Here is an 8240-nt window from a genome sequence, read left to right on the forward strand (position 1 = left end):
ACAGATATTAGTGTGTCAACATGATTATACGGTACGCATGCATCATATCGACATAAAACTAATAAAGAGGAATTGATATTTTGGGTATTCTGAAACTGATCTGTATGCAAGAGACGGGAATTTAGCAGCAGTCGTATGACACGTATGACAATAACCTTGCCGGTGCGCGAGCTAACATCACAGAGCAGAAAGAAAACGGTGAGAAAAAGCGACATATGAGGGCGGAAAGCGACGAAAGAGCACGTGTGCGGTGACAGCGAGGAATTGCGTGGGCGATCACAGGATTCGGAAGCACAAATCAGTGCGAGATAAACTTTTAAAACAAGATGCAATCCGAACTTGGAACAAAAAAAAATAATTTGGCGATTGTATGCCGTTGTGCAAGTTGCAAACATGGCAGCGGAACAAAAAGGATCTTTAGAAAGACCTGTGTGGCGGGACGAACAGGCTAAAACCGGCCGGCATGGTAGATTTAAAACCCGCGAGGTGTCGTGACAAGCAGACATGTGGATGCATGATAAGGGAAAAGTACGTGTTCGGCACTGCAGAGTTTATCGACTACGTGGCGAATAAAATATGGTTTAAAGCGAGATGCAATCCGCCATTTTGGAAAGTACCATGATTAAACCATTTCAACTGAAAACGTTGAGTCGAATTTATTTCCTTTTCTTTTACAACTGTCTTTGCACACAAAGTGTAGGTGACCGTTTAAGTGAACATGTAACTCTAACGTTACATGTATAAATGAACATGAGCAGATTTTTCTGACTTACAATTTATAGGGAAGATCACGAGAAATATACGTAAAGAACAAGTTGGGTAGTATCTAAACAAACTTCCTTATAGTAATTAAACGACGTTGTCCGAGAATCTGTTAACTATTACTTAACTTTTATTGCGTATTTATTCAACTTTTATTGCGTATTTATTCAACTTTTATAGCGTATTTATTGCGTATTTATTGCGTATTTATTCATGCATCACATCTGATTAAATATTTTAACAAATATATAGTATAGCTAAAAATAAACCAATTGCCAATATGCTTGCGAGTAAGTTGTCATCATTTAAATATGATTGTTAAACATAATTGTTTTCATTAAATCAATACCTGTATTCAACTATTTCAAATATATTATGAATAAATCAGACAAACCCGTGAAGAAATCGACGTAATATGAAATATATTTGCTCAGGCAATATGTTTTGATGAAGATAATATTTTTCTTGATGAAACAAAAAGTAGTATTTGGGGCAGAAAATAAAAATAACAAGGAGCAAATATGAGATTATTAACATTTCTTGTAACATGCTGTCCATTATATTTTAAATATACAATTGGGCTAAACGAAACAAATTATTAAGTGCATAATTAATACTTCAAAATGTATTATTTTACTACATAATTCAATACAAATAAAAAAAAAATTGCATTGTTAGAAGCAACATTTATTGAATGCCTTCAGTTCAGCACCTCTCAGTAGATCATGGTCTTCTTGCGCACTCTTTTGTTATAATGTTTCCAGTTTTACGTAAGATTTGGTTGATTATTTCTTCATTAAAGAACCGCTACATGTCGAGTTCTTTTCACAACATTATCACAATAAGCATATATTCTTATTATAATTATAGCCGAAAACGAAGCAACATCAACGGGAGGCCATTCTGTCTTATCTATAGTTGCTAGATTGAATTTAAAGGGTGATTATCGCGAAGTTCGTCTTTTTAAAAGTAGTGTGACATTCAAAAATTGTCGTTGGCCATTTTTAAAAGCGGAACTTGCCGAAGGAACAAATAGAATAGTATATATATTAATAGATAGATAGATGATAGTTGAAAACAAGCAAACATCAACGACGTCACTCTAATATTCTTACCCATGTTTTAAGCCAAATATCGCAAATTTGGCTTCTTTTTATTTAACAGTTTGGTCTTCAGATAATAATTGATAATAGTATGTAGCATTTTTCAAAGCATAACTTTACGAACAAATTAAGAACGGAGCGATCGGAATATTATATGAATTACTAGATTTTTACATATTTTGATTTTACAAATCACAGCCATTCGTATTAATGCATATATTGTTTTTTATACGTGTTAATAATAAAGGGTACAGTTTAATTGAAATAGTTTCATACCAATGTTGCTTTAAAGCATGTCGCAAATTGATGTATAATTGCTTAGAGTATCGGCCGGAAGTTATCCTCATTCCAAACCTAGCAGTTCCTCAACCATTTGCTGAGATGGATTTATTATGTATTGGCTAAGATATTGTGATTTGCCGATCTAAGAGATTGCTCCGTCATCTTTAGTCCTTTCTTTCGTATATTAATTTCCTAATGTAGGAGGAACCATTTACAACCATTTAGACTAAACATAATTGTCAAATCCTTTTTAAATAGATGGTTACCCATATTCGAAAAGTGTATACTTAATTTATTTCAATAAGCATAATATGTTAACACGTGTCTTATGATGATTGGAAGCCTCCGTTCAGTCTTGAAAGACAATGGATACCCCCTTTAAGGATAGTTGCGCGTGCAATTCTGAGCCAAAAGTTGTACAATTCCCAACCACACCTCTCTTGAATCGAAACTGCTTAAATTCAGTGGCAGGGAGAAGTCTAAAACGACTGGATACAATGCCGAGATAAGCGGAGACCACATACAGCACGTGGAATTTCCAAATAGTCACCCATGTCAATATTAACACAAACCCACCGTTCCTTACTTATTATAGTTATTATTTTTTTTAATTGTATTATTCTAGATGATAGAATTAAAATTCGCGATTATGTTCTTTACGCCACTCTAGTATTTACAAATGCTGAAGATAATCATGAATAACAGGTGAGTGTTTTATTAATCGGCTGAATTTATCCTTAATAACATGATATATTGACAGTTTTATGGGATATCGTAGAGAATTATTGCCAGTAAATCTTTCGTTTCTATCTACAAAGACTTCAATCAGAAACGCCTGTTCAAAGATAGAAAATACACTCTGTGATTTTTGTGCACTTGAACATATAATCATGCCGACTTGAAAACGATATTAACCTTTATTGTCCATAACTTTTCTAGTAATAGTGTTCGAAATTTGCAAATTGCAGGGCTTGTCTCAAAATCTCTAATAAAAACCTAAAATTGGCGGGCAGATATCGAATCCTATATCGTAATTCACCGAAATGGAGTAGTTTGTTATTTGGGGCATTCATAAAAAAACTAAAATGGGGAGTAACAAGTATGATGTGTTTTTTTTTAATAAAACAAACGGAAAAACAAAAAACCTTTGAATTTAATATAACAATGATCTCATAGAGGTACAGATCCTCGGCTTGGGATAGGTGTTAGTCTAGCGGCACTGATGAGTTGTGAAACAACGAAACAGGACTGTATGTCGATGACTAAAATATATTTTATTTTATAAAGCCCCCCCCCTCCTGGGTTGAGCACTATCGTAAATAATCTCACTCGCTATTTAATTTCGCTGAAAGAATGCGAAGCTCGCGGTTTGTTTACTAACAAACGTTTGAGCACTTTACGAGTGGCGGACGGATGTTTATTTAAATAGACATTCGGACAGATTAATTGCGGCCACCGCTTCCGTGGTCAGGGGGTAGAACTGCGGACTGTCATCACGAGGGTTCTAGGTTCGATCCTCGGCTTGGGATAGGTGTTAGTCTAGCGGCACTGATGAGTTGTGAAACAACGAAACAGGACCGTACGTCGATGACTAATATATATATATATATATATATATATATATATATATATATATATATATATAAAGATATACTAGCAGGTCTCCCGGAAATGCCCGGTCGTAAAATCCGCTAAAATATGATATTTTGATTAATAAAATTTCGTATTTATTATCATATTATAATGGGCCACATATATAGTAATGATTTAAAAAGTTGTCTTTTTTTATTTACGCCACAACCGAGAATCGAACACAAAACGTTTAGCTTACGATTTATTTATTCCTTTGGAGTTGGCGCCTAACATTTGATGATTTTTGCTGTAAGGCTAAAAGTTAAAACATGAACAAACTGTTATTACAATACATATGCATATTCCTAATGTCGTCGCTCGACATTTACCTGGCAAATCCCAATTTTTTTTATTGTCACATTTTCGCATGGATTCTCATCGACTAAAACAAGAATATGTTCATTTTCCATGGCTTCTAATGCTCTATATGTTCATTCTCATATCTTCGGACCAAAAACTGACAAAGGAGTTGGATAGGGAATTTTTAAACAAATATGTCTACGCATATCTTATTATATATATTTAGAAAGAAGTGTGTGTTTAGTATAAGCTTTTAATGCAAATATCACGCAAGTTTAAATCATAAAGAATATCTGCATAAATATATTTACACGTAATAGTTAACTAAAGATAGTAATTCCAACAGAAAATCTATAAAACTAATAGGGAATGAATTAAAATCAATGTGTAAAACAATATGAAAATTATGCTAGATATTTTTATAGTGAATGCTATTCCGTGACCCACACATAAGAAAGTTGTATTTTCTTTTTAAGAATATAGATAAAAGTTTTTTTTTAATATGAATATAAATATAGAAAACACCTAACTTTATGGAAGTATATATATCGTCCTCTCTCTCCCTCCCCTCTCTCTCTTTCTCTCTGCTTTGTTATACTTTTGGAACTAGATTAAATTGTTTTAAATTTATTTATTAAGGGTTATTATATATAACTGTCATTCTATCTCCATATATACATTTATATGGGTGTGTATGTGTGTGTAGATAAGACAATTTGATATAATTAAAGATAACTATTTGAATACACACAGTCACACACACCAATTCACTCCTATATATATATATATATATATATATATATATATATATATATATATATATATATATATATATATATACTAGCAAAAGTACCCGTCGTTGACTGGGTCCAAAAACAGCCTACAGAAAATGGACAGAAGAGAATAGCTGAGATGTTGGATGTAGGTGTGTGACTTCCTCATTCTCTCAAGATGTACTCTTCACCCTGGTGCATCCTGGTTGGAATCTTTTTTCTCCGTCCTCTGAACCGCTTGGTTGTTTAATGAAGAGTTTATGGCAGACACAAGAAAAAACGACACGCGACACAACTGTAAATATATTATATAATCTTAACTATTTATTTTACAAAAATATATATTACAATACAATATACAATATTTTCATGTCCTACAATTATTAAACAAACTATGCTTGACTAGTGTTCAGGGGAGGGGTAGCCTCCTCTCGTTTACGGAGAGACAGAAATATGCGTGCTTACCCCATGCCGTCCGGATGAAAAAAGAGGCCGATAAAGGAATGGGAATTCTGAGGTTGCATTTCTGTGTATCTCTACGCTTAATGCCAAATCACCACCCGGCCATGCACTGAGATATAGTGCCAGAGTGGTAATGTCTTGTATCCCAAGTCTGTGAGTTTCTGCAGAATCAATCTTGTAACATGTGCCCGCGGGTAATCGTGGAGCAGAATTGGACCACGTCGATTCACCTAGGCAGACGTTTTTGTTTTTGTTTTTTGTTTTTTTGTTTTTTGCAAGAGAGCGTGCATTTCGGAAAGTTTATTGTCGTAGATCTCTGCTTTTGTACTCTGAATGGTCCTCCAAAAGTTGTAGTTGATAACACCGATTGCAGACCACCAACCTGTCACCATAATCTTTGGTTGATACAACTTTGGCTGTGGGAAGTGTTTTGGAGACTCACCACGATCACGCCATTCACCGATCGTTTACGATTATCATAAAGATACATTATTCATCACAGGTGACAATTTGGTCAAGTAAGGGATCATTGCTGTTACGCACACAAAGCATTGAGCTAAATTCAAATCTCTTTGAGCTCATATGAGGTCTATTTATGAGTAGTTTCACTTTTCTAACGCTCTATTGCAGTACTGACGCCATGTGTCTGAGATATTTTTCTGACACTTTGACGAGGATTTTGCTTAACAACTTTTTGAAATTCTTCGTTGTCACGACTCTCGTCTCACTACGGAATTTTTTGAATCACCTCCGTACTGTTTGTTCAATTGTGGACACCTCTTTCAATGCTATGTTTCTATTAGCAGACATTTCAGAGGCATTGTGCCTAAGTTTGAACTCATGCAACATCAGGCGGCGAATATCACGTTTTTGATTATTCATCATTGAGGGCTTCATATGCTTTCAAAAAATGTTTTGCCTTAAAATAAATAAATTTGAAAATATAGATTAGTATATAACCGTAAAATGAACTCCAAATTTTTAGTTAAATTACTTTTTCAAACACATACACATAAGGCGGCCATTATTTTTGTAACAAACTAATGTTATAACTTTTAATTTATTTATTGTGGACAATTATCTTCATCTTTCTTATTTGTTGTTTCACGACGTTTCGGCCAACTACTTCTCTGGCCTTCGTCAGGTGGTAACCGCGACGGGATAGGAACTCCGAATCTCCTAACTGCATATTCAGCAATTGCTGCCTCGTCATAGTTGTTGTCATCTCATCACGTTTTGTAAATGTAAGCCTCTGGCCGGCTTTGAGTAGGATTGAAACCGCTATCTTCATAAAATTATAATCTTGAACAGTAAAGATTCCAGGCTCGAAGTAAATGCTTATCTAGCCAAAGAGATGTGATGCAGAAAAACATCACTATATGTGTATTACTATATATATATATATATATATATATATATATATACATATATATATATATATAATCAACATACATTACTGTTTCGTTGTATCATAATATATATATATGTATATATATATATGTATATATATAATCATCAACATACATTACTGTTTCGCTGTATCATAAATATATATATATGTATATATATATGTATATATATATATATATATATATATACTAGCAAATGTGCCCGTCGTTGACTGGGTTCAAAAACAGCCTACAGAAAATGGACTCTGGTTTATGAAAGTATAATAGGTTATGAAAAGGAAGGGTTGTAAAGAGATAGCTTCGAATTTGGGGGTATTCATAGCAAAGCATAATATGATGAAAGTAAAAATAAAATAGATAAACCCCATAATTTATTATAACATACCTGTTATCACTGAACACTTATCACAATATTCTGTGGATCTATATTAAATAACCTTGTTTAACTTTGTGACATATTTCCATTCTATGGAGGTCAGGCGCGAACGAACAACCCATAATTTTATCATACCATATTTCTTCAAACTGAAACGTAATTATCAAAGTATACTTACGCAGATAGATATGAAAAGTCTTTATTAAAGTGTGTGCCTATTTCCATTCTATGGAGGCCAGGAGCGAACGTAGACCCCACAATTTTATTATACCATCCCTATTTAAGTTAAAACATATTTATCAAATTATTCTTATGTACAACTATATAAAAAAAAATTGTAAACATTTTTTTTTTAATTTTTTAAAATTTTATATTTCAATACATTGTGGACCAGGCGCGTACGCATACCCCACACTTTTAATGAATCATCATTATGCCAAATCAAACAGACACATTCCTGTCTCTCGATACATCTATGATTATATGTGATCAGTTTTCCATAATAGTCAACCATAAAGGAGTCTATTCGTGACCAGACACACACACAGACGTTGAGCTTTATATTATAGACTAGCAAAAGTACCCGTCGTTGACTGGGTTCAAAAACAGCCTACAGAAAATGGACTCTGATTCATGAAAGTATGATAGGTTATGAAAAGGAAGGGTTGTAAAGAGATAGCTTCGAATTTGGGGTATCAAAACCAAAGCAAAATATGATGAAAGAAAAAATAAAATAGATAAACCCCATAATTTATTATACTATACCTGTTCACACTGAAACACTTATCACAATATTCTGTGGATCTATATAAAAAAAAAAAACCTCGTTAAACTTTGTAACATATTTCCATTCTATGGAGCTCAGGCGCGAACGAACACCCCATAATTTTCTTATACCATATTTCTTAAAACTGGAACATAATTCTACCCTATGCGACAGAGGCACACAACTCCCCATATTTCCTCCTATAACACGGAACAAGCTAGGTAACATACAAATATCTGTGAATGAGGTCGCCAAGCTAATCAATAACCTAGATTCCAGTAAAGCTACTGCCCTGGCGGCAACCCAATTATAGTGTTAAAAAAGCTTCAACCTGAACTTGCTCCCATGCTTACGAAACTGTTTAAGCGTTGCCTT

Source organism: Euprymna scolopes, chromosome 12 (genome assembly GCF_053919585.1).
Source record: "Euprymna scolopes isolate OS-2025 chromosome 12, ASM5391958v1, whole genome shotgun sequence".
In the NCBI taxonomy this organism is placed as follows: domain Eukaryota; kingdom Metazoa; phylum Mollusca; class Cephalopoda; order Sepiida; family Sepiolidae; genus Euprymna; species Euprymna scolopes.